Source organism: Saccostrea echinata, unplaced genomic scaffold (genome assembly GCF_033153115.1).
Source record: "Saccostrea echinata isolate AGI-Se365-2 ecotype Australia unplaced genomic scaffold, CSIRO_AGI_Sech_v1 ptg000005l, whole genome shotgun sequence".
Taxonomy (NCBI): domain Eukaryota; kingdom Metazoa; phylum Mollusca; class Bivalvia; order Ostreida; family Ostreidae; genus Saccostrea; species Saccostrea echinata.
The window spans coordinates 194,092-220,890 of NW_026889754.1; the positions used below are offsets into that span (position 1 = coordinate 194,092).

General features: G+C 33.2%; 1 long non-coding RNA gene across 1 annotated transcript; it reads right to left on the bottom strand.

Annotated features, from left to right (window-relative positions):
* Positions 1-14,125: 14,125 nt before the first annotated feature.
* On the bottom strand, positions 14,126-23,131 carry LOC133179949 (uncharacterized). Its single transcript, XR_009720205.1, has 5 exons — positions 23,067-23,131; positions 19,281-19,370; positions 18,928-19,137; positions 17,575-17,653; positions 14,126-14,569 (listed from the first exon to the last, which is right to left on the bottom strand). It is a non-coding gene; the product is annotated as an uncharacterized LOC133179949 (long non-coding RNA).
* Between the last annotated feature and the right edge of the window lie 3,668 nt (positions 23,132-26,799).

Here is a 26,799-nt window from a genome sequence, read left to right on the forward strand (position 1 = left end):
CTCGGTACTACATTAATAGAGTATTTGAAATTTTTTTAAAGAAGATAAATCAATTATAAGTTAATGAAATACATTATAACGTGTACATAAACAGAAAATTTAAAAGGGTGTTTTAGTGATAACATTTTTGTATCGTGTTCCTACAATGAATTTCAGTATAAATATGAAAGTAAAAATTAAGAGAAAATTCATATACGAAGATGGCTTTCTATGCAAACTTCGTGATAATTATAGTTTTGTCAATGATAAAATATGTACAGCCATTGATTTTGAGTATATCCTATGCCCTGAAGGAGTATTAATTTTTTTTAATCAATTTACTTTGGGGGAGACTAAACGATGTGCATGCTTTAGCATATAAGGAAATATGGAAGCTCTGCCATACCAGCCAAATTAACATACTTTTTATGTTACTTGTGTTAAAGATATATTCAAATAAAGCATGTAAATTGAAATGATAAAAAAAACCATGTGATAATTGGTTAGAAATTTTAAATATTTCAGCAATATTAATAATGCCATTACATTGTTGGGGCTCGAGTTAAATTCCACTGATGAGAAGAATGACTGAATTTAATTGCTGCTAGCATCAAATCAATTACTGATCTCATCAATTCAAATGATGCGCGCCTTAATTTTTCTAATGTTTGCCAGCATCAATAATTCGCATTAATTCAATTGATGAGAGCAATAATTGATTGGCACTTCAGTTCATATGAGAGCAATGATTGATTTAATGATATATTTCAAGTAATTTAAGATGACTTCACTATTTCGTGTTTAAGAAATACAAGAATGCAGGAAAACAATGGATAAATGTATTAAAGAATATTCTTATCTATAACGTCAAAATTTACAGAAAAGTGATATTAAGGAATATTGGAGAATTTTAAAGAGTTCGAAGGCTAGATGTAAAACTGAAGTTGATATCAAAGCAATGTACGATTTTTTGAAGAAAAAAAAATAATGAATCTAAAGATGATGAAGGTGATGTAGATCATAATGATGTCAATTTCGATAACTCCCCTTTAAATTGTCAAATCTCTGCAGAAGAAATCTTGCAAGCAGTTAACAAACTGAAAAATAATAAAGCTCCAGGGTATGATCAATTCTGTAACGAATATATTAGTACAACAATATCATGTTTTTTGCCACTATATGTTGACCTTTTCAATTTGATTTTTGATACTGGTTTTGTACCTGAGGAATGGCTTATTGGTATCGTTAAGCCAATGTATAAAAACAAGGAAGACCCACCTCTTCCTGAAAACTATAGACCAATAACACTATTAAGCTGTTTAGGAAAAGTATTTACCAGTATTTTATGTGAGCGTTTGGATACTTTTTCTGATGAATTATAGTTGATTACTGAAGCCCAAGCTGGCTTTAGAAAAGGATATGGTACAAAAGATAACATATTGATATTAGATTTTTTGTGTAAATTTGTTTCTTTTAGTAAGAAAAAACTTTATTGTGCATTTATTGACTTTAAACAAGCCTTTGATGCTGCTTGGCGATCGATCTGGTTTGTGGTCCAAAGTGTTTAAAAGTGGTAAAGATGGTAAATGTCTAAGATTTATCAAAAATATGTACAGTGGTATTAAATCGAAGATATATATTGATCAAAATATCTCTGAATTTTTCATGTGTAACCTTGGGGTAAGACAAGGAGAAAATTTATCCCAATTTCTTTTTACTTTATATATTAACAATTTAGAAAACTATTTATTGCAGAATAATATTGAAGGGGTTACGAGATTTGAAAAATTAGAAATTGAAATGCAGATAATGTTTAAACTTTTTAGCCTTTTTTATGCTGATGACACAGTTTTAATATCTGATAATCCAGAGGATTTACAAAGATCTTTGAATATTTTCTCTGATTATTTTGACCATTGTAAGCTTCAAGTAAATACAGACAAGAATAAAATAGTAATTTTTCTAGAGGAAGAATACCAAAGAAAATATTTTTGTATAGAGGTGCACCAATTGAAATTGTGAACGAATTTAAATATTTACAATGTAGGTGTTATCATGTCTCGTAGTGGTTTCTTCAGAAGTGCCAAAACACATTTAACTAAACAAGCATCAAAATCCATGTATGGAGTACTTAGAAAAATAAGGTATTTTAATTTACGGTATACACTTAAAATTTCTGAAATTTGTTTTACATGTTAAATCCAGCACTCCAAATTGTATGGTATATATATGGGGAAACTGGGCGATACCCTTTAATAATACGTATAAAGGCACGAATGATTACTTATTGGGCTAAACTTTTGATGTCACATGAACGTAAGTTTACATATATAATGTATTGCTTTCTCCATAAATGCTTTTCTGAAGGTTTATTTATGCATCACACATATTAATAAGGTACACTACTAACACAAATGTCGAGTCACTATACTACTAACACACATGTCGAGTCACTACACTACTTACACACATGTCGAGTCACTACACGACTGAAATATACATTAAAAATAACAATATTAAATCACACGATGAGCTATACCAGAAACACATATAAAATTATACATTCCCAACACATGAGTCACCATACTACATGTACAACTCACATAACAAACAACAAAATTACCACACATAATAAGCTACACTACTAACACACATGTGGAGTCACTACAGAACTAACACACATGTCAAGTAACTACAGAACTAACACACATGTCGAGTCACTACTCTACTAACACACATGTCGAGTCACTACACTTCTAATATATATTAATTACAACTAACAATATTAAATCACACACAATGAGTTATACCAGTTACACATATAAAATTATACGTTACCAACACATGAGTCAACATACAACATGTACAACTCACATAACAAACTAGAGGTACTGTGAGCACTGAACTCACCAAAGGATACCCCCGCCTCCGATATGATTATAAAGGCAAAGTCCATGTTTTGCTCTGAGAGACCCGAAATAAGTGATAGATCAAAAAGTAATATACGAGGTGCACAATGGCACTATGTAATAAAAGATCGGGGGGGGGGGGGGGCTAGGGATAAAGTCTACTACATGTATATAACATAAATAATTGTTTAGAGTGGTGAACGAGGTATAAATGTTTTATAAAATACAAAATATTATATATATATTATCGAAAAATTTTAGTCATATCTAGCTGCAGATATATACATGTAGCTCTCCACTGGTCTGAAAAAAATTGAATGGTTGTCATATTGACAAGATGAGAAAATCTGGGAATAAAAGGGGAAAATTAGCATTCCCTGGGGGTTAAAAAAGGTTTGAGTACAGCCATTTTGAAGCAGTCGGTCGGGAGAGGACAAACAATTTTTTAAAGATGACCTCATCATATTCTGTATTGCCATACAGGTTTACGTATGAATTGATATTATTTAAATATCAGAAATGAGCGATATTCATAAATCATAGCATGTATATTAATTAAGTTTCTGACTGAAGCATACCTGGGAATACAGAGGGGATACCTTTTATATCAAATTGAGTTTTTAAGTTCGCCCTGGGGCTTACTCTCGGTTGCACACCAGTATCAAATTTCAATAATTATATATTAATTATTACCAAAATTACGAAAATTATAGAAGACATACATGTAACTCGTCGAAAACAAACTCCTCGAGAATTTTTTTTCAGACTTTATAAGACAATGCTTTCTAAGCATACAAAAACTTCCAGACAGGCAAGCGAGTTTATCGAAGTCGAATAGGTGCTTGAAAGTGACGCACAGGACTTAACCAACCTTCCTTAAATACGGTATACAAAAAAAAAAAAAACAAAAAAAAACAAAAAAAAAAAAAAAAACTACAGGACTGCTTTGTTCTCACATCTGGTAAAATTTTCGAGGGAAGTATTGAAAAATAAATGTGCGTTGGCCACGTTTTGACGTAAACCTTTAGTTTTTACGCTATCCAATAAACCCTGTCTATAATTTTCACTTTTTAACAGAAAGATACGCTGTATCTGAAATACAGAGGGTCGACCTTTTACATCGTGTATATTCCAACATACGGGGTGTATGCTACGTTGTGCACGGGGTATATGCTTTCGGGGCGATAAAAAGGGGGTCAATGTATCCTTTTTGTACATTATCAATATTTCAATTTATGGATATATTTCGCCGGAAAGCATATGCATACGGAAGAAAGCATTATGTAAGAAGCATACCTATGAATCCACTGTACACTTTCTAGTTTTATCAAACACCTCAACACAATTCCGAGGATCAGAGCAAGATTGACGCTACATTGTGTTTATGATCAATTGTACCATTAGTTAGCTGGGGTTTTTTTTCTTTTATTAAAACAGCCCCGTAGTAAGCAAATTCAGTTTGGGGGGCATAGCCATACATTTTCAGTTGACAGTTGAGAGGACACAAGAATTCCTGACAAGCAAAAAAAAAAAAAATAATAATAATAATAATAATAAAAAAGGGCATCAGACGTTTTTATTGAGGGGCACAAGCAAATAATATCTATGTTTCCTATAATAATCTATATATCGGCAAAATTATTGGGGGGGGGGGCACGCCCCCACCCCCGTGCCCCCCGGTTCCTACGGCCATATAAAAGTGTAGGTTATCTGTACATAACAAACAATATTATATGGGGTAACTACTGCATATCAGAACAAAGCTTCGCTTTATCACCACTTTCATATTACTGTTAAGTACACGTTATCTGTATAAAATTAATGTATGCATAAATTGTCTGTTTATAAAACAGTTCGTATTTAAAGATATTGACGAAAATTCAGTGTTGTGCCCGGGGTGTATGCAGCATGTTGCACCCGGTTAATCCAGATACCCAAATCGTATTCTGCTGATGTCTGTATCTCAATGATATTGTTCAGAAACCCTACAGGTACAGATACAGGCTTACACATTGAACTAATTTTCAGTTAAAGGGGGGGGGGGGGGGTTGCACATATAAGAAAGTCCTTGGTACGCAAAAAAAAAAGGATCAACTGATGTTATTTTCGATGGCCCCAACTGTAAATATGCTTTATTTTCTATTCTTGAGTAAACATTTGCAAACTAATAGCCCCTTCCCTCCTCCCCCATGCTTCAAAGAATTAAATCTATTCAACCATACTTTCATTCTGATGTATGTTTTCAACATTGAGTTACCTGTTTAAAGCTTAAGCATTAAATGTATTTATTTCAGTAGTAGATATACATAGAAGACATCATTAGGTAAATGCATATTTTATCCTATCCAAAAGTAAATAATTAAAATGTAATTAAAAACTGAAAACAAATGGCGATTGTTAAAACAAAATTGAACAATAGTCATTCGTATATTTTTTTAATCGATTTTCGTATTGAAATCTACGCTTGGGATAAGAAATATCTTAAAATATTCTACTAAAAATAGACTATAATAATATAAATTACAATTTTAAAGTATGAATATCATAATAGTACTATAATTTGTTCCTTGGCATAAATTATTAAAATAAAGAATTCAGAGCAATTGATATAAGGCAAATACATGGCCATTACATTGCCATTGCTACCTACCTGCAGGTAGAGGTATGATTACTTCAGCGCCCCCCCCCCCCCCCTTGTTTTATTACCTGAACACACAGGCAGATTTAACACCTTTAATCGAAGCAAACGCTGGTAAAAAAAACAACAACGAACAATAGCACCATAAATGTGACACTTTTTACATTTATTTTTTGGGGCATAAGCAGCACAACTCAAAGCAGCTGAACAGGGAATAGCAAGTCTTGCCTTAGAGATCATTTTGAACGACAAGGGTAAACAATTCTTTTTTCAAATGATATAAACCCATTCTCTGAAAATTTATGTGATTGTCAAGGTTTATGCAGGTAGCATTTTGCACTACCTGGACCTTTAAATGTAAGCAGACCTTTTCTTATACGCGCTGGACCTTTTCTTTAAAAAGTTATCGTATTAGCCCCCCCCCCGCCCCCCCCCCCCCCGATCTTTAAACGAGGCGGAACAAATAATATGCAACACCGGTCAATCGGTAGGGGTTGCTTACTCCTCCATGGCAACTGATCTGTTTTCAGAGGTCTATTTTTGCTCTGCCCATAATCTGTTTTGATTAAATGAATTTTTCAGCATGATTACGGTTCAGGGGGTCGTGACATAAATGTACTTAACTCCAAGACCATGCTAAAGTAGGACTTAAGTACAGTCTTAAAACTTAAGACCATAACTAGAAGCGTGCTAAGATTTGACAATCTTAGCAAAACTTAGGCAGTCGGTAGAGGTGACTTAAGCATGTTTTAACTTCTTTAAACACATATTTAGAACTATTCAAAGGTTGACTTTCGACATCAAAACATTCATCTAATCATAGTATACATTAAAGAAAATAATTTTCTCTATTTAATATTGGTATATATAAGAATTTTATTTTTTCGTCGGGGGAAGGGGGAGGGGGTGATATTGATCACTGATTCCAATTTCTAAATGACATTCATGTAAAGGCAAAATTTTATTTTTGGGATACGATTGAATGTTAGTGGGACCTAGGTTATAAACACTAAGCATTATAAGTTAATTGTACACAGTAATCATGGATTTTTATATTCAAAAATGAGATGATATAGATTTATATAAAAAAAAAACACACAGAAAAATTGTCGTTGAATTAAAGGGTGCTTACTAGAAAACTAATAAAGAGTGTCTGCTTAAATTAGATTAAACGTAGAATGCAACAAGCGTGGATTCAGACAGAGTTCACTAATATAAGAGAGAGAGAGAGAGAGAGAGAGAGAGAGAGAGAGAGAGAGAGAGAGATGTAGGAGGTATACGAAAAATTATCTTCTTTTCCATCCTTGATTAGAATTGTAAATAAGTATATCATAAAACTTCTGCAGTCTTTGCCTGCTGATATGGGCTGATTCATCGGAGTAAAAAGAATTTAATATGTCCCTATTGTTTTATTAAGAGTTTCAATTTCAAGTACATAGACGTTCGGTTATCGTGCAATGTCTGCGAAAGTGACAATTTGAAATCAAGTGAACCTTTGTCAAAACAAAAGAATAACGACAAACATTGCAGTCTCTAGTGATAAACAATATTCATGCATTTACAGTGAACCACTATTTTGTGTCCGTGCAATATTTATTTTCAAATATTCAGACCAATTTTAAACAGAATATTTTTAATACGAAATCTAATCTAACCTAGCTAAAACCGATAGGTAAGGATGTCAACTTTAATCTATGTGTAATTAAAAACGCAACTAAATCATTTTTTAGAAATACATGTATATATATAAATAAATATGAAAATTATGATGATTCATAAAATATTTTGAACGTAAGTTTGACTTAGCTAGGACCTAGCTTAGTTCATTTTATGTTACGGTTTAAGACAAATTTAAGTAGTACCTAGGCAGGTCTTAAGATTGCGCCTAAAACATACTTATGACCCTACTTAATAGTAAAAAAAAATCCGGAACCTTTCGGAGAGCCGTGGACAAATTTAATTGTAATCTCTTGTTTTATTCTTTACACTTTAATGCTCGTTTTATAAATAGCTTTTTATTTTCTCAATATCGAAACTTGCAGGACGGTCAGGGGTCTTTGAAGCCTTCCATCTTATTCAGAGTTAATAAAGAAACAAAATTATGAATTTCGATACACACCCCATTTCAGGAAACACGACCCCTTATAAGTAAGGACGTTATATACATATATGCATGTGAAGGAAAACTGCTTGTTGGTAAAAGTGTTTAATCTCACCCTTACTCCACCTTTAAGTCCCCCACGAAATATATTTATAATTACATGTACATTTAAATGAAAGTCCAACAAAGTGAAGAGAATTGACCCACTTTATTTTTACATGGTTCTATACGTAGTAGTATAGTCGGTGTTAGAAACATGCATTGCAATTGAATTAAGAAAATTGTAACAATTTTTCATTTAGTCTCAAACTGAACATAATCTGGTATGACTTATTAAGTTATTTAAAGTTATTTAAAAAGTCATACAAGAATTATACATGTGCTACATGTAGTTAAGGCATCGATCAGTGTGTATTATTTCAGAAGCACTCCGTAAACTTATTTCCGTGATTTTTTTTTAAAATCCAGTTCGACCAATTGGTAGAAAACTCGACTCAGCTCAGAGAGACAAGAAGGGCGTTCTAATGAAATTTAAGAAAAAAACAACTACATGAATGGGAGCAATCTATTCAGCTACTCCTGTTTGTATCTTAATCTGTTGTGTAATTTTTATTTTATCTATGTACCAGTGATCCAGATAACATATTTGAGGAATCGTAATACATTTTCCCCCTTTTTTATGCGGAATCGTAATTAAAAAAAATATTCGAGAAATTGTGACTCATTTTTTGCGGAAAGATATTATCAATATGCGAAAACGTGGAACACCGCTTCAAAGTGAAGGATTGGTGATATCCAACAAGAAGACCAAGGACAAAAAGAAAAAAATATATATATAATCTCGTTTTCCTACCCATGTTCAAATGGTTGGGGTTTCTCTCTCTTTTTTGTGGCCCGAATGTAGAAAAGATTTTCGAGTTTAGACAATAGGTTTAGGTTTTTTTCCTGCTTGTCAAACTGTTTTGGAGTCCCCCCCCCCCCCCTCCCGCGTTAAAAATCGATTTTTAAGCAGCAAAAAGGAAGAAAAAATGACACACGCCTTATATTAAATTTCCTATGTACATTAACAACAGTTATTTTCTCGGGAGAATAAAAAAACACTAGGGGGCATCCCTGTACCCCTTCGATACTGCATGCTTCAGATCGTAGTATTTCCCGGTTTAATATCAAGGCTAGACCGTGACTGTGACTTCCTGTTCTATTCCTTATTTGGGGGGAGAGGGTAATCTATGTTCAATTTGGAAGACCAATTATAGAATCTGTGCTGTGTGAGTCAATAACCTCTAAAGCATAATCCCCTTTCAATTATTAAATGGATACATTATATATGATATGTTTTAAAACCTATATTCGCTGTAAAGGTCCCTGGTACAGAGCGAGGACAATCTCCCAGCCTGAAAAAACACGATTCTCAATTTTGAAAGTTCTTGAAAAGTTACATTTTTCAAAAAAAAAAATGTATTGTCAATATCATCTTTTACACATTAGCTTCCTTTATTTTACTGAATAACTTATTGATAAATAATTTATTTTTCGCCACGAAGTCTTCTTGTCATTGATGTGTTTCAGTGTGATTAAAATAAAAGAGGTTGTTGAAGCGTATTTTTTTCTATAATGTTCGATTTTCAAATGGAATGGGCTCAGACTCCATTTTTTAAAACTTTAACTTAATTTTACATTTACTTTTCGGTCATTTAAAGGTTAATGTAGAAAGGGAACTTGTCCCATTCATTTTCAAAAATCATTTTGTGTGGCTCCAAAAAACCAGTTTTCCACTAAATATGCTTTACAAAATTTTAAAACAAATCACCAACCAATGCCATTTAATAAAATAAATGAATCAAATATGTTGAAAATGCCATTCCTGAAAACTTTATTTTAGAAAAATATAACTTTTCCATGAACTTTAAAGATTGAGAAATTTATTATCTCAGAGCGGGTGATTGTCCCCGCCTTATACGCCCCGTTTCTTTTAAGATGTCTTTTAGGTTTCACAATAATGTGCATTATAAAACCACTATCGTTATTTTGATCTAACTTTACCATGATATTTTAGTAGGGATATTTCCTACAGCTGATTGATTGATTGTGTGTATTTTTGTCCCATTCGAGAATTTCCTACAGTTGAAGTCAAGCTTTTATCATTTAAAATTTACAGCATACCACCGACAAACATTTATCTGCTTTTATATACATTGTACATCAGTTTGCATTGGTCTATAATTCTTACCCAATTTGATCTTCCCCTTAAATCCTTCTCCCAAGCAGAATAACATGTTATATACTTTTATCATATCTCTACTGATTTTTTCCCTATAGAACATTAGATCGTTAGATGTGACTAATTCCCTAGAAATCGTAATGAATGGATTAGTCCCCGTGCGTTAGTCAAGTGAGCTAATCCCTGCTTCGAAAGCTAATTCCCGGTTATCCGTAATCCTCTAGATTTTACTTTTACATTGGTATGATATGTGAATCGACTAATCCCCGTGTGTTAGTTAGTTAGTGAAATCATGCTATCTGAATCCTCTAACTCTAAATTTTAAGTTTTTATCAGTATAATAAAACAGTTAAAAGTATATCATTGCGGGAGTTAGCAAGATTTCAGTCCCTCTCGACCAGGACTATTTCCCTCGGCTTCGCCTCGGGAAATAGTCTTGGCCTTAGGGAACTGGAATCTTGCTAACTCCCTCAGTGGTATATTTTAACTGTATAAGTATCCATCGTTCTGGTCATGAAAATCATTTCTAGATATTTAATACTGCAAAAGTTATGTAGTTTTATTCTGCAATCTAACGAAAAAATAAACATATACAAAGAAAATTAAATTTCTGTTTATTTCAAAAATAAAAATCATCACAAATTGTGCTCATTCAAAATTCAGTCAAAATATGATCTATTCATGTAGCTTACATTACATTAGAAATTCAAACACATGCAAGTTTATCAATAGAGGTTGATATAATATTATATTTAGCAATGTTTTAATAATTATATACACATCATAAAAAAGTGTCTTTTTATATTATGCTCACACATAGCAAGAGGCTACTCTAACTTACACAGTAAGTCAACACTCTTCTAAACTAACTCAACATGAAAACACATAATGAGCTACACTACTTACACACATATTGAGTCACTACATGACTATTACACATAAAAGTAACAATATTAGCACACAAAATGAGCTACATGTACACTACCGCAAGTAAAATTCTACATTCCCAACACAAAATGAATCCCATGCTACATGTACAACAAACAAATCAAAATAACAATACAAAATATGTATTACAAATACTTGTAACAATATTAAAACACACAATGAGCTATACCAGTAACACACATAAAATTATACATTCCCAACAAATGAGTCACCATACTACATGTACAACTCACATAACAAATAACAAAAGTACCACACATAATAAGCTACACTACTAACACACATGTCAAGTCACTACAGAACTAACACACATGTCAAGTAACTACACTACTAACACACATGTCAAGACACTACACTACTTACACACATGTTGAGTCACTACACTACTGATATATACCTTACAAATAACAATTTTAAATCACACGATGAGCAATACAAGTAACACACGTAAAATTATACATTCCCAACACACGAGTCACCATACTACATGTACGATTCACATTACAAATAACAAAATTACCACACATAATAAGCTACACTACTAACACACATGTTGATTCACTACACTACTAACACACATGTCGAGTCACTACACTTCTAATATATAACTTACAAATAACAGTTTTAAATCGCACGATGAGTTATACAAGTAACACATTTAAAATTATACAATCCCGACACACTACCATACTACATGTACAACTCACATAACAAATAACAAAATTACCACACATCATAAGCTACACTCATAAAACACATGCCGAGTCACTACACTACTTACACACATGTTGAGTCACTACACTACTTACACACATATCGAGTCACTACACTTCTAATATATACCTTACAAATAACAGTTTTAAATCGCGCAATGAGTTATACAAGTAACACATTTAATATTATACAATCCCGACACACCAGTCACCATACTACATGTACAACTCACATAACAAATAACAAAATTACCACACATCATAAGCTACACTCATAACACACATGTCGAGTCACTACACTACTTACACACATGTCGAGTCACTACACTACTTACACACATGTCGAGAAATTCGCTGGATTAGACGACATTCCGGATTAGACAACATTTAAAACAATTGAGTCTACTGCAGGTGACTTAAAGTTAACATTGTATAAGTCAAGTTTTTGGAGTACACAACATCCGAATAAGACAAGTTTCACTGTATATTACAAATAACAATATAAGAACACATGAGGAGCTTTACCAATAACACACATAAAATCACATATTCCCAACACGTAATGAGTCAACATACTACATGTACAACACACATAACAAATAACAAAATTACCACACATAAAAAACTACACTACAAACACACATGTCGAGTCACTACACTACTAACACACATGTCGAGTCACTACACTTCTAATATATACATTACAAATAACAACATTAAATCACATGATGAGCTATACCAGTAACACATAAAACAAGAAGTCTGTGAGCCAATGCTCACTGGTAATACCTCTGCTGTGATTTGAATATACACTATCATGTGTATATTCACAAGTTCAACTATGGACAGATGCATGAATAAACAGGAGGTTGACATCAGATTCATACAAAAATGAATCCCACCATATGACAATTATGCGTCAACAAAGAGTGTGCTAAAATTTCAAGCATCTGCAATGAGTTGTTGCTGAGAAAACTTTGACATAAATTTGTTCCATATTATACAGACAGACGCACAGTTAAGCAGGAAGCTGACATCAAATTCAGAAATGAATCCCATCATATGGCATGCCTAAACAAAGAGTGTGTAAACTTTCATGCATCTGCAATTAGTAGTTGATGAGAAACTGCAACAAATATTTGTTATATATGGTATAGACAGACACACAGATAAACAGGAAGTTGACATCAGACTTGTACAAAAAAAATCCCACGATGTGGCATGCCAAAATAAAGAATGTGCTAAAATTTCAAGCATCTGCTCTGAGTAATTGCTGAAAAAACTGCGAAAAAAATTCGTTATGTATGGTACGGACAGACGCACAGATAAAAAGGAAGTTGGCATCAAATTCATACAAAAATGAATCCCACCATATGACATGCCTCAGCAATGAGTGTGCTAAAATTTCAAGCAATAAGTAGTTGCTTAGAAAACTGCGACGAAAATGTGTTATGTGTGGTATGGACAGACACATGGATAAACAGGAAGTTGACATCAGATTTGTATGAAAATGATTCCCACCAAGCCTAAACAAAGAGTATGCTAAAATTTCAAGCATCTGCAATGAGTAGTTGCTGAGAAAACTGTGACCAAAACTTTGTTATGGACAGTCAGACAGACACACACACAGCTAGGCAGACAAGGGTAAAACAGTATCTTTTGGAGCAAGAATATAATAATACATTCCCAACACATGAGTCACCATACTACATGTACAACACACATAACAAATAACAAAATTACCACACATAATAAGCTACACTACTAACACACGTCGAGTCACTACACTACTAACACACATGTCGAGTCACTACACTACTAACACACATGTCGAGTCACTACACTAATAAAATATACATTACAAAAAAAATTATTAAAACACACAATGAGCTATACCAGTAACACACATCAAATTAAAATATACTTTCCCAACACATGAGTTGCCATACTACATATACAACAACCATAACAAATAACAAAAATACCACATATAATAAGCTACACTTCAAACACACATGTCGAGTCACTACACTACTAACACACATGTCATGTCACTACACACTAACATACTTGTGGAGTCACTACAATACTAATATATACACTACAGATAACTATATTAAAACACACACAATGAGTTATACAAGTAACACACATAAAATTATACATTCCCAACACATGAGTCACCATACTACATGTACAACTCACATAACAAATAACAAAATTACCACACATAATAAGCTACACTACTAACACACATGTCGAGTCACTACACTACTAACACACATGTCGAGTCACTTTACTACTAATATATACATTACAAATAACCATTTTAAATCACACGATGAGGCATATCAGTAACATACATAAAATTATACATTCCTAACACATATGAGTCACCATACTACATACGTACACAAAATAACCACACATCATAAGCTACACTCATAACACACATGTCGAGTCACTACACTACTTACACACATGTCGAGTCACTACACTACTAATATACAAAAAACAATATTTACACACATTATGAGTTATACCAGTAACACACATGAAATTATACATTAATTCCCAACACATGAGTCACCATACTATATGTACTATAATCATACATGTAAAACAAATAACAAAATTACCACACATAACGAGCTATACTACTAACACACATTTCAAGTCACTACACTACCATTCATATAATGTTATATATAAATGAGGTCATATAAGGAGTCAATACATTTACAATAGAGTCAACATGCTCCTAAAACACACTTATATTAGGTCGTTATAGCACTTGTCACATGTACTAGCACATGAATCACTATTATGACAAAAGAATTCTTTAGATGTACATGTAGTTGTTATTTAATCTTTGTCTAGCTGTTATGATATTTTAACAGGAAATTTTATACTCTTTCCTGCAAATTCAAAGATTGTTCTGCTTTCTGGAGGGGCATTCAAACACTTCAATTGACCATGTTTAAGTCATACTGACTTATTCCACTCCACATTGGCACTCTATGGCTGTTTTTCTTTTGTCCACACATCTTACAAATGGAACTGAAATACATAATTACATAATAGAACCATTAAAGCTTTTACATAAAAATGAAATAAATATATATCAGTGATCAAGTTTCCAATCTTAATTAAGACACAACAACACTTCTTTAAAAGCAAAAGGACAAGAATAAATTTTAAAATTAAAATTCCTAAAACAGCTAGTTAACATTTTGTGTATTTGATTTGTATTACATGATTATCCTTTAGAACTTGCTAGCTTTTTGAATTACTGTAAATGTATAATATTTAGCGTGTACGATATTTGGCAGAAGTTGATTATTGAGCAAGTTAGCGGAGATTTGATTTAGAGCATTTGTTAATGTTCTTCTTTATGTGTATTTGTGCAAGACATTTAGCGTTGTACTTGAATTAGCGGACATTGCTTTCCGACAAAGGCACTAAAAAGAATACACAGCGAAAAGTATATTCACAACTTAACAAACACTTTCTGAAATTTTGAGTTATCCTTTTCTTTTGTCCTTGCCTTTATGGTTTCCTATCAAGCTTTCCAGTTTAAAGTGCCAAACTTTAATCTCATCTTGTTCTATAATTTACATATCAAAAGATTGGAATCTTTATAGTTAGGACTATATAAGTACTCACAACAGAATACATGCATCTAGACAAATAAGGATTTTTTCAAAATGAAAACATGTATCCAAGCAAGTCACTTATAAGAATATTATAAATGAAAACATTCAACAAGCTACACAAATTAGATTCATTTAGCTTTTCCTGTATATTTATCTGTCTCTCATTAGTAACATATATTAATAAATGGAGTAAAATGAAAGACCTAATTTTATTTACACTAAAAGTCTACCAAGTAACAGTAATATGTAATAATTAGTTTTACATGTTTCATAATGTGCATAAGGAGATGGGTGAACAAGGCATGCAAAAAGCCTATAGCTTCAAATGTATAAAAGTCATATTCAAATACTGAGTTTAGTATTTAGAGTAAAGTTCTTCTTATTGAAAGGTATAACATTATATTACAAACAAAACTTTTCTGTGGAAAATTCTTTAAGCAAAAATCATTCTATGATAAAAAAAAAAAAAGTGGTATTCTAGGGGTTGAAACCCAAGCAATGAAATTAAATCCTGAATATCAGTTTTTTTTCTAAGAGACTAACATGCTAACCACTAAACTACATACATGTAGTTCATGACAAAAATGGGCATTTACATATGTAAATCACGTTTAAAAATGTGGCTCTTGACTAAATGGATTTCAAATATATTTCTGAAAGATATGCAGGGTTTGACACTAAGGCACGTCTGACTGACCCAGTCTAGTAAATGCATGGTCCGTCATGTTAAATGTTCAATAACTTGCCCGACTGGTTGTGTGGATGAAATAAATGTTAACTCTCATTTCAGTCTTTCAAATAAATGCTCTGACTAAAAACTTTTTAAAGAAATTTTCTTAATTTTCAGATTGCAAACACAGCCATTGCTCTGAAAAAGAAAACTTTCCTGCATGACACAATTGCTATTTTTTTTAGACCGGCTGTAATAGACAAGTCACAATCGAAACCTCAGCTTTGTTCAGTATCATTTGGTATAAATATTCATTGATTATTATAGTTTTTAATTTATTTACATGTATATTTACGGTAATAATTTTATTTAAGTTCCTTGAATTAATGTTCTTTAAAGCTTATAACATTAGCATGTTCACTCATTGGGCTGCTACCTATGGGCTCAACAGTCTGTCAAAATGTATACATGAACACATGCGAGAGATACACTGTAGTATGGTTTCAAAACTTTTTTCCAATTATAATAGGAGGTTATAAATAGAAAATTTTCAAGTTTGGTCAGGGCTAGTGAATTTATGGTCAGAGCTAGTAAAAATTATGGGAAGTAGCACAACTGAACTAGTACTCATAAAAGTTAATGTCAAACCATGATATGAATGTTGTTGTGACTAGTGGTGTTCCAATCATCGATTATAATCGAAAATCAGTCGATTGCTGGCATAATCCAAGCACTCGATTACAAATTTTTTATTCTGATTAATCGGGTTATTTATTTTATTTTAAAAGCGTAATAGTTTTTAAGCCAAATATTCCAGCCGCAACTTTTCTATTAACTTATATGCATATCGTAATGGCACAGACAAAGAGACATTGTATTCATACCCGGGTAACAACGCTCATTCCTAAGTATGGACGTACTTTGGATTCTACAAAATGAGCGTAGAACCAGCTTGACTAGATAGAACATTCTGTCATTAAAATAATATTGTCCTAAGGACTAGGGGTTGTTCCGAGACACAGTTATTCCAACTACAGCTGGACCACCACAGAAAGTAGTTATTCAACCATTCTTACCATTTAATAAACTAAAATTGACAGACTTTGTAAATGTCCGATTATAATTGATAATTAGTTAGTTACAGTAGCCTGATCATCGATTATGAAATTCTTACCAATTCCCATCACTAGTTGTGACATAAAAGTCTATTTTTAGAAGAGTTGGTCATTTCACCATGTTTTTGTCAAACGAAATAGGAAAAGTTTTAAATATGCTTCGAGTATAATCTTACCAAAATATGGAGTGAAGACCTACTCATATTTAAAAAGTATGATATAGGAGGAAAAAATGACCATTTTTGCCCTCTTTTGGTGTGTATCTGCTATTTCATAGATCAATAATATTAATCGTAAAGTATGATATAGGAGGAAAAAATGACCATTTTTGCCCTCTTTTGGTGTGTATCTGCTATTTCATAGATCAATAATATTAATCGTTATAAGATTGTAGCAAATTGCAAAGATTTTACATAATGTATACAATAATGTTACATGAAGTATCAAAGAAAATTTTGACATGATTAAGATTTAACTTTTTACATCTTTTTTTGTCACACAATAGGCATTTACTTGCCTTGTTTGCCCATCATCTTTATCAGTAGATAAAGTTTATGATTCAGACGGCATCTGATAATGCAGCAATAAAATGTAAAATGATATAAATAACTGCTCTATGCTCACTTTTTTCCTCCCAGAGCTCTTCTTTTCATCTTCAATTTCTTCCTCTTCATTTCCTCAACTTTTTCTTCTATTGCAAGTTCTGTAAAAAAAAAAATCCAATTCGATAAACTACTAAACTGACAAAAACTCAATTTGTCAAGTTTCGGATTTTACCAGATTCATGAAAAATCTTGGCATACTGAACCTTTTTAGTGATTTATCTGAGAAAAGAGTGGTTAGTAACTTATTCGTTTTCATGTACCTGCTTGACTTCGACAGAAACGTTTTGGTACTAGAATGTGAAATACATACTTTTGTTATTACCTAAAATATTTCCATGACCTCAAATTCACCTATATTTCTTGCTGCTATTAAAGCCTGGTCAAGAAATAACGTTTCCCCTATAACAGGCATCAATTAACAAGGTTATGATTCAAAGTTTCAAAGTGTGCAGCTTAATTCACACAAAAGAAAAAAAAAACATGACTGAACAGATTTACAAGTACTTGCAAAGAAGACTAGAAATATGTCTTGATCGACATTTTCAGCCTAAGGTAAAGTCAGGGCATAGTCATGTAACATGTAACATTTTTCATGATGAATTACCTATATACAGTCCAATCTCATTATCTTAAACTAGATGACACAAAGTAAAAAAAAATAAAGATGTTCCTGGGTTCCAGTAAAGAGTACTCAAATACCACTTAATCATACAGTGAAACCTGTGTAATCCGACATACACTGGGAGACAAACGTTTTGTCGGAATAGATAGGGCGTCGTATTGATCAGTGTAAAAAAACATAGAAAAAAGTAAAATGGGAATGAAATTTAACGTTGGAATTTACAGTGTGACGGATTGCACAGGTGTCAGATTAGACAGTTTTCACTGTACAATCATATAATTATGGAGATAACGAAGCTCAAGAGTCCATAGAAAAAATACAAATCAGGAGCAAACACGGACCACTAAAAACATCAGAGGTGGGATCAGGTGCAATATAGGAGTAAACATCCTCTGCCAATCATTCACATTTGATGTGTGCTCCTTGTCATGATCGGGAAAACAGAAAAGTCTGTAGACAATTCAATGTGTAAACAGACAATTCAATGTGTAAATAATGGCCAAACAATTAGTATTAAAAACATCAGTCCACATTCGACTTACATGTAATGAAAGATTGTTTTTGCTGACAAGGTCATTGTATCGACCATAGCTAATTACACACATGCAAGTCACTACATCCAGTCAAAGTTGATGTTTTGATATTTTTTCTCAAAATATTTATGAAAGAATAAGATAAGTACAGGGTAATTTTGTTGACTTGAAGAAATACATTGATGGGGAAGGGGGGGGGTATTGTGATAATAATTACCTAGTCCTTTTTCATTCTGCCTTTTTCTTTATTTCTTTCCCTTTCTCTTCCGTTCCACCCTCTGGCTCATTATCTTCCATCACTTCATCCCTCTCAGAAATGGTTTCCAGTACAGATAAAGTGGTTGATGAATGACTTACTCAAAATTATGGACCCATGATATAGATGTTGTAATAATGTTACATGACACACACTGCAAGTCACTGTGCCCTGTAAAAATTGTTACCTTCTTCATTTATATTTAAGGATCAAGAACTAAATAAGAATTCATTCTTAAGTTTTACAAAAAAACTATATAAATCAGGATTTGAGAGGGCTTTGTAAAAATACTGTGAGATACATAATGTAATAACCTTGTCCTTTCTTCACCTTGTCCTCCTTGTTCTTCAGCTTTTCCTCCACTTCCTCATCTTCCTTCATTAAATCTTCCCTAGTAGCTGCTTCTAGTAGAAATAAATACCAATAAAATAAATTAAAAAAATCTTGACTCAAGAAACAGTAATGGTTACACATATTATAAAAAAAGAACATTCTTAGAATATTTGTGAAGAACTAAATAAGTATTTTAGCTAATTAAAGTAAAAGACATTCCTATCAAATAGAAAACAAGAAGTCTGTGATCGAGCCAATGCTCACTAGTAATTATAATTCCCGCACTGATTTGAATTTGGTACGGACAAGCACAGGGGTAAACAGGAAGTTGACGTCAAATTCATACAAAAATGAATCCCACCATATGGCATGCCTAAACAATTTAAAAGTGTGCTAAACTTTCAAGCATCATCCTTAACAGTTGTTGAGAAAACTGTGATGGAAATTTAGTACGGACAGATGGAGGGATAACCAGGAAGTTAACATGGGATTCCTACAAAAATACATCCTACCATATGGCATGCCTAAACAGAGAGCGTGCTAATATATTAAGCACCTTCGATGAGTAGTTGCTGAGAAAAGTGCAACAGAAATTTGGTAAGGACATGGATAAAATAAATATGACTAATTTAAATCATGTTTCTGTCATTCCATGTAAACTTTGATCCTCTTCTGTGGCCCTACGCTACCCCTAGGGTCCATGAATTGAACAAACTTGAATCTACACTACTGGTATTTCAGGAAGCTTTCAAATACATGCAAGTTTCTCAATTAATGCAAAATTGGTTATTTTCACTGGTTTAAATTTTCATGATTTGAGGGGATTTAATTTGTGGTTGAAAAAAAAAACAACATATGACACCATATCATAAAATTTCGATATTTGGTTTCACTACAATGTATACTAGTAGCTTAACACTGGAGGTTTTTTTTTTATTTTGCCTACCATGAAATGAGACCTTGATTTTTAAGGTTTCATTTAAAATACATGCATCTTTCACTTATAGAGTCACAGCTTAGTAATCGAACAATCTCATTACCTATTTCAAACATCTTGGATTGACAAGGTGCTAGGAACAAGAATTGAACAGGGACCTATTGATTATAATGCGAGTACCGACAACAACTACCGTCTAGGCTACTGTGATTTGTCAGTTTCAGGAATTAAGATAAGGGATATCAATAATGAACACTTAAGTAATTATTGCAAAATATAAAGTCTAAACATTTCGGAAAGACTATGAATTTTAAATTAATTCTACTGATTTAGTTAAAAGTTTTTGTTAGAGACTGATAAAGGAGACTTAAATTTTCAATTCAACTTTCCAGCATCATGTTTTATACAGTGTAAGCATGGCCTGACTAAATATATGCCTGAGATATTTTAATGTCAGGGTTCAACACTAATGTTAGTCCGTTAGTCTGATCAGACTAATACATTTTCATTTGGACTAATAAAATCTGTCGCTAGTAAGTCCCAACAGACCAATAAAAATTTCTGGAGAACAAAATGAATAAATTACGATTTTCAACAACATATACTAGAAAACCCTGCATGTATTTTTAGCTTTCTAGCATCTTAGCAGGTAGTAAGGTAATTCTGAGTCAAGTTGGCACTTAATTTTACGACTGACTGATGTGAAATTAAACATTTTAGTGATTATGATTTAGTCCTGTACAAACAATTAAGGTGGATTCCGCCCAGAATTTCGTTGGACACCAAGGGTATTCCACCGAATCCACAAATTCCAGGCTCTCAGAGATTCCGCCTAAATTTAACAGATTCCAGTCATCAAATTCTAGGCTGAATTTAGTTCAGTGGGAAAATAGCTGGAAATTATAAAAAGAAATATTTTGGACAGTTTAAATGGAATCTATATTCAGGCGGAATCCTGTTATTTCAATTCTAGGTGGAATTTCAATTTCCATGCAGGCAGAATGTCAATTTCCAGGCGGAACTAATTACATTTTCGCCTCAAATTTCCAGCTAGTCTCCGCTTGGTTAACGCTTGGTTTCTGCTTATATTGCTTTAACATTTATAGTAAGTTTTACGCCTGGAATTTTACTGAGAATTCTGTCTTGATTATGCCTTTTTCCAGGTGGAACATTTTGTACAGGGTATGATACATAAAGATGTCAAACGTTTTGAGTATAATGAACGAGATCAGGAATATGCTCATACTTCCTGCATGATCACGAGATTTTAAACAAGAGGCCCAGGGGCCACATCGCTCACCTGAGCACTATGGCTAGGAAAAAGCAGAATTCAGTTCAGTCTTGAAAGGTTGAAAAGTTTAAATAAAAAAGTGGTTCGGGGGGGGGGGGGGGGGGGGGGGGTCATGAATTGAACAAATTTGAATCTACATTATCTGAGGATGCTTCCATTTAAATATGACCAAACATGACTTTGCTGTTCTTGAGTAGAAGATTTTTAAAGATTTAACCTATGTATTCCTATGTAAAACTTTGATCGCCCATTGTGGCCCCACCCGACCCCCGGGGGTCATGATTTGAACAAACTTGAATCTACACTATCTGAGGAGGCTACCATATAAATATGACCAATCATGGCTTTGCTGTTCTTGAGAAGAAGATTTTTAAAGATTATTCCTATATATTCCTATGTAAAATTTTGATCGCCCATTGTGGCCCCACCCGACCCCCAGGGGTCATGATTTGAACAAACTTGAAACTACACTACCTGAGGATGCTTCCACATAAGTTTCATATTTTCAAGCACAGTGGTTCTTGAGAAGAAGATTTTTTAATGATGCCATTAATTTTTCACAAATTCTTAATTATCTCCCCTTGGAAGAAGGCGTGGCCCTTCATTTGAACAAACTTGAATCCCCTTTACCCAAGGATACTTTGTGCCAAGTTTGGTTGAAATTGGCCCAGTGGTTCTTGAGAAGAAGATGAAAATGTGAAAAGTTTACAACAACAATGACAACGACAACAACAACGACAGACAACGGACAAATTTTGATCAGAAAAGCTCACTTGAGCCTTTGGCTCAGGTGAGCTAAAAATCTTTGGAATAAAACACTTCATGTACTTTCAAAAAACTATAAAAAGTACATTGTAATCAGTCTTCGACAAATCCCGGGAGTCCGAAGCCCGGGACCTGGTAAAATTGGAAGGGGGCATGTGGAAATTGCATACTTACAAGCCCAAAGGGCATGTGAATTCTGAGGCCTAAGCCTCCGTATTATCAAATTAAGTAATACCAATAACATTAAATGTACTTAAAAGTCTGATTTTTCATCTGAAGTGGAGCACCAAATAAAATTTTAACGATAGTTTATTCTACCACGATTTCCAGGGAACTCTTTTGCAAAAGAAACACAAAAAGTGTACAGGTTGAAAACAATATTAATGGCTAGACAATAGATTGATAGAAATGGATTTCAGATCATTTCCTTGCCATGAAAAGGCAAATAAGAATAAAATTACTTGATAAAATTCTGGGCATGTGAATATTTGTTCGGGCTAGCATAATAAGTGGTTAAAACTGCCCGAAGGGCATGTACTGAAAAAAAGATTTGGCAAAGACTGCATTGTAATGTTTATTTTTAGATAAATCGTTACAAAACACTGATCTTTCCTTTTTTGACGGACTCATGTGAAGTAGTAAAAGAAGGACATGTTTGTTGAAACACCCTGTATTAAAGGGATTTCAATGCTTATGTACATGATGTATTTGTTTAATCATTCATCCCACCCCAAAACAAAAAAAAAAGAAGCTTTTTAAAGCAATTCTACTTACGCATTAGAAGTACTGCCATCTTTTTTCTCCTGGTGAAGATTCAAAATATAATTAAATGGGTTTGTTCACTGGCCAATAGTTTTAAACACCATCTGCAGGAACCTTGAAGTTTTCCTGTATCACCATGAACCTAAAAAAATCGATGTTATACTTCAGTATCACAAAACACCCATCCTAAAACATTCACAGACAGACATTACACACATACAAACGTTCCACGTTCCATTTATGTTCATTATTTGAAAATAATCATAAATTATGAATTTGCTTTATCTTGCACTGATTTAAGTCCCAACATTGTTTAGTTAAATAAATAATACAGTTAAAAAGCATGTTTTACTGACCATGCTGACAAATAATACATTAGACAAAATTAATACATGTATCGATCATGCTATCAATAAAATATGAAAAATGTTAGTGTGCATGTTCACACACACTTGAATAAGTTGACTGACTGCTTCCAAAGAATGTACATGTCCTCATTCATGTAATCCTGTTCCATGAAAATAGTTTTCATTTATACCCCTTCATAAAATGACACATGCATGTCACTTACATACTGCAAGACCCTGCCGGCCTGTACATTGAGTACACTACTTTCACTTTGAACTTGAACTTGACTGAATACCGATTCCGACCTCGTTTGTGAATTTTTGTGTACATATTGAATCCTTATGTAAAAATATATTCAACTTAGCTTTGAATTAATAAATAATATAAATTGACACATTAATTGAATTTATTCGCTACATACATGTAACTGTAAACAACAGGAGGTATGAGAATTAGCTGTATGTTCATAAGGGGGGAGGGGGGGGGGGTTACTCCCATATGAAATTGTCTGGGTGGTTTAAACACAGGCACAAATTTAGCTTCCATAAACCTGTAACAGACTAGCATTTCTCCTCCTATATATGTAAAATATGTATAGAAGGCCATGCGAAAAAGTGGTCAAGGCAAGAACAGGCATGGGATAATGACTGAAATATAACATATAAGTTATAACACAGTTTTACAAATAAACCCTTCACAGAAAGTTGTGCTAGGTTCCCTACATGAACTCATGGATTCTGAAAAACCTGTACCAGAAACCTGTGCCATTTTCCATATCTGGAGACCCTGATTTGGGAAACCGACCATGTCAAAAAATAACCAAATATGGAGTCATGAGATCTGCATGTGCCTTAATTAATTCATCTAGATCTGGGTTAGGATCTTGGAGAATCCCCTGATGTTGCTGTAGATGCCAAATAGAGACTGAATACAAACTTTACAATGCTTTACATTATTAATTTGATTAGTTTTAGAATTTTTAAAGTTTGAAATTAATACATGAATGAGAGTGCCACATTCATTTTTATAGAACTTATCTACACTATCATTTTAACAATTTATAGTAGTTTCTTATTAAGAATCAAATGATTCAATGCACAATTCTATAGTAATTTAACTTAATTAGGCCAAATGAAAAAAATTATGTGTTTCTGGTGACATATGCTAAAAAAAATTAGGCTAGGTAAGTAGGGAATAACTTTTTTTTTTTACTTTACTGTTAATTTTGTTTACTTGTTTGTTTGTTGTTTAATTCCCTTTCGAGAAATTTTCACTCATATGGAGATGCCACTACTTGTCGGTGGAGGGCTGCAAATTCATAGACCTATACTCCGCTCTCAGTGAGGGATCTTTTTCATGCCAGCACCTACTGCGACATAGGACCTCTGTTTATATGGTCTCATCCGAAGGACCGGTCTTCACGTCCCACAGTGGGATTCGAACCTGCAATCTAAGGATCAACTCCTTACTTCGCGACTCTAGAGCAAACACTCTAACCACTGCGTCACACAAGCAACACTTTTTATTTTGAAAGCATCAATTAATTATTCTGTACATTGTTTTTCTATCATATACATGTACATAAACATACATGTATATGAATAAACAAACAAACAAACATATATATATATATATAAAGTAGGAGTACTCTTTAAGACTCTTGGATAAACAGGTTTTTACAGTGTACGAGACATGCATTTTATGGACTGCACTATGAGAAAACTTTACTATGAACAAAAGTATGATTCAAAATCTCGATTTGGAATAAAAAGTAGTAGAGTCGGTGGGTAAAATTAGGTCAGCTTGGTTATGGGAAATACATGTTGTTGTTTTTTTTTTCAGCCTAAGTTTGTTCAATTTGAATTTAATAAAATCATAACTTTCTTTATCATGTGATGACACAAAATGAAATGAGATTGTTAACTTAGGTTAAATCATCATTGATCAACAAAGACTATTTCAATGTCTGTCAGCTTGCATTGAAACATCCAAGGATAAAGATTTCAAATGGCTTCTATATTAGACTTACTTACTTAGACTTTTAGTTCAAAAGTGACAAAATCATTCAAGTTGACCTAAGTACAATTCCAAGTGATATACATGTATATTAGTTATGTATCTTTTATAAAGTAAGAAAGACACAAGCTATATTAGCTCAGGATCATGAATCCTTCTAATCTGATTTGCACAAAGGAAGTTATGATCATGCTATGTAAAAAGCCGTGAGATTAAAAATACATGTATATAGTTTGAACCAAATCTGCCTCATTCAAATTTTGTAAGTTAGAAACTGTCTTCTTGGGACAAGTATTCCTTGCCTACACATTGATTTCTGTGCACAAGAACACCTTGCTTTCAACCTCAGATTCTGTGTCCATATCTTGGGTCTGTGGAGCCCGTACATCTTTTCTAAATTTCATATATGGGTTCCGTGCCTTAACTGTGTCTATATACACTATGTCTATTTCACCTCAAAATTTTGGAAGGACACTATATTGCGACTTGATTTGTTTTAAAATATGCACATTAAGCAAAATAAAAGTTGTGTATTTCATAGATTTCAACAATTGGAAATGATAATATTATTAAATTACAAACTTCAACTCAGCCTGAAAGTACAATTTTTTTAACAAGTAGAATTTCTCTTAGCATGCTTACCAATAGACGTACTCAATATATATGGGGTATACAGTCCACCAATACATTTGCCATAGGCGACAATTTTAACCTTTTCTCACACTGTTTAAAATCCTTGCTTTACATTTAAGGATGGAACAACTCTCAAATAACATCTCAAGGTGGAATGTCAGATTGTTTTCCGGCCAAATGCACACATTCGCAAAAAATAAACATCTGAAAATGAAAGTAATTAAAACAATAAAAGTAGAGAATTAACATTTCCAAAATCTAGGGTGTGCACATATCAAACTATACAATTCCTTTCCTTTAAAGTCGCCCGCGTGGCGCAGTGGTTAGAGCGTCTGCTCTAGAGTCGCGGAGTAAGGAGTTGATTCTTACGTCGCGGGTTCAAATCCCACTGTGGGACGTGGAGACCGGTCCTTCGGATGAGACCGTATAAACCGAGGTCCCATGTCGCAGTAGGTGCTGGCACAAAAAAGATCCCTCACTGCTCAATGGCCATAAATGCCGAGTATAGGACAAAATTTGCAGCTCTCCACCGGCAAGTGGTGGCGTCTCCATATGAGTGAAAAATTCTCGAGAGGGACGTTAAACAACATACAAACAAAACAAAGCTTTCCTTTAAAAGATATAATGTTGAAATCTTTCCAATGAACAGAGCCAAGGGAAAATTGAATGCACACTTTGGTGCTAATATGGTTGATTTAATGACCATTTTAATTTTTTTTTACTTCAGTGCAATTATCATGATTATGGT